Here is a 3043-nt window from a genome sequence, read left to right as displayed (position 1 = left end):
TGAAATACAAAGATAATTGCTTTACACATGGCATTGACAATATCAACAATAACATTAGCAATAAAAACATAATAGTCTAACTCACATGCATCTCATTTTGACATATATGAATATCCAACCAATGGGCCGGTCATTCAAACATAAAACGTTCAATCGACTTTATCACTAAAATAGCACGAAATGCTTGAAAATTAAGTCGCCTTTTACGATCATGCAATAGGAGCAGCAGGTACAATCCAACTGGCAATACTGAAACAATGAACTTACCAATGCTCTGCAGGCTTTTTCATCATGTAAACGCGATTTCCAACTGGATGTACAGACCCAGAGTCAAAATTTATACAGGTTCTGTTCCCTTTCCCCCAAGAATGTTTGTGGCCAAATTTGGTTACAATCCATGCAGAACTCTAGGACAAGTAGCGATTTATAGGATTTACCTCTATTTCCCCTATTGAGCCCGGCCCCTCCTTCCCCCGGAGTGTCAGAGCCAAACTTTATACAAATTCTGTTCCCCTTCCCCAATTGATGTTTGTGGCCAAATTTGGTTACAATCCATGTAGAACTCTGACACGTAGCGATTTAAAGGAAATGTTGACGGACGGATGGACGACGGACGCCGCGCCATGACATAAGCTCACCGGCCCTTCATGCCAGGTGAGCTAAAAATTGAAGCAAATCAAATCGCATTCCTCGATTTTATTTATTCCAAATATGTTACCACTGAAGCATTCACGGCCTCTTTTTGCCTCTTCCTTTCCTCCTTTTCTTTCTGCTCCCTTCTCTGTCGCCTGCGTATCTCAGCCAATCTTTAACTATGTTGTTTACTTCACTGCCATTGACTTTTGCCGTGAGACGGTTTCTCCGTACAGCTCCTGGAATACTTTAATAACAACAAATAAGTATACATATGTGAAATTAAGATTGAATTTATGTGGCATTATGATTTGAGGATGAAGGTAACATGATTGCTGTCAACATACAGAATTATCGCATAATCATAGTTGCCCCCTCCCCCCTCATGCTTATTACGTATGCAGATCTGACCTTTGTGAGTTAAGTGTATATCGTAATGTCTGATTAACCAATCTTCGTGAATCGTTCTCAGGATGAAAACTATGCGTAAATTTTATTCCAAATACTGTTAATAGAAACTATTTAAACATTCTATACGTACAATGCACTACCATTATATTCTATTCTTATTTTTTGAAAATTAGAAAATTGATAAATAATTTTAATGATACTAATGATAGCGTTCCATATATTGTTATTTCGCTGTTTGGATAAAAAGTGAAAATAAACACTTTTATCTGAGTTATTAAATATTGTGTAAATAATATCAGTTAATTATTTTTTATACTGGCCGAGTCAGGCGAGTGAAAATTATTATTCATGGACTAATTTTGAACATAGAAAATATGACATTGAACCATCGTTTGGTCTGCACATGTAAATTAATTGTTAGTTTAATTCATACGGCCAACGGTGGCCCAACACTGTGTTAATGGTTGGGTTTACAATTCAAAGCCAACATTCGGCCAACGCTATCAAGCCAACCCCGACGCAGCGCCAACTAAACGACCAACAACCAACGTTTGGCCAACATGGGTTCGCTATCTGGGGAGTTAACCCCCTTATTCACTTTTACAAAAAATGCATATAATTTAGGCCTAAAACATAATGGTAAGTTTGTATTTATTTCAAAATAAGAATGGAATCTGGAACTGTTAAATGTGCTATCCCGTCTTTGCATATTACAGAGTAAGCTCCCTTGCGGGTAGGTATCGATTGTTACGTCATTATTTTGAGAGCGCAATTCACGCCGTTTTCTTCGAAAAGTATGACGTTACGCTCGTAAACACATGACGTCACGCTCGCAAACACATGACGTCACAATCAATACCTACCCGCAAGGACAGATAACTCTGTAATATGCAAAACCGGAATTAAGCATTGATTTAATTGCAATCGGGTATTTCACAGCCTCAATAAGAAAATACACGGTTAGAATCTTACAATATAAGGTTTACATTAGTGCGAAACTTAGGAAAGCCAAAATGACGAAGCTTTGCCAAGTCATCTCACTTTCTGTGTGTCCGTGTAAGACACTAACCGAGTATTCTGCTTATCCTGCAACTATTATGACATTCAAAACGAAAGCAAGTTATTTACTTTGCGTTGCTCGAAGCGAGACCGTTCTTTGGTTGTTGGAATAGATTCATTAAACTAAACCGACTAAGAGTAAACTCATTTTTTTACTTCAATGGGAAATATATTCGAATTGGCAAACAGTATCAGTAATTCTATTGAGTGTGTCATATCGCTGAAACAATATGGAAAAAAAAACCAATAATTACCCTTCAAATAATTACAAAACATACCTTAAAGTGAACAGTCGGGCAAGGATGGCTAAAGTCGGTAAAAATGGTGTGAATGTATCCAGTATAATTTCTTATGAAATGGAAAAATAAAATCTCTCGTCAAAATCTGTCTGCGTACGAAGAAATTGATTTAAAGTACGGGAATTCTAAAACGTCCTCCCGGCTCACTATGTCCGTGGTTACATTTCCACGCAGCCTCGCTTTCAATGCTTTCAACTTTTCTTTACTTTAATGGTCAGAACTGGGAAACTAAGCAGAACTTGACCGTCGTATTAATATGTGAGAACTTTTGGAAGGCCAATGAACGCATTTAGACTGGTTTTCTTTGCCCGACTATTCACTTTAAATAAGCCAAGAAAAACTGAAAAAGATAACACCACCATACATGATTTTCGATATCGTAAAAATGACGTCATCCCGATGAATGTGACGTCATTTTAGCGGGACTCAATTAGGTTTCATTAACAGGAATGTAAAAGTTTAAAATGTTTAATCGTGTATATATATGTCTAATTAACACACAAAGTAATATAAAATAATTTATTTTGCCTTTGGTGCATGCGCAATCAGTACTTCATTCCATTATGGCTTATAGGATATAGTGTCACGGAATTTTTTCGGGATGCAATTAATTATTTTTCATATTTTTACCTTTCAAGTAA

The sequence above is a fragment of the Argopecten irradians genome, chromosome 10, assembly GCF_041381155.1.
Source record: "Argopecten irradians isolate NY chromosome 10, Ai_NY, whole genome shotgun sequence".
NCBI lineage: Eukaryota > Metazoa > Mollusca > Bivalvia > Pectinida > Pectinidae > Argopecten > Argopecten irradians.
Note: the sequence above shows the minus strand (reverse complement) of the source record.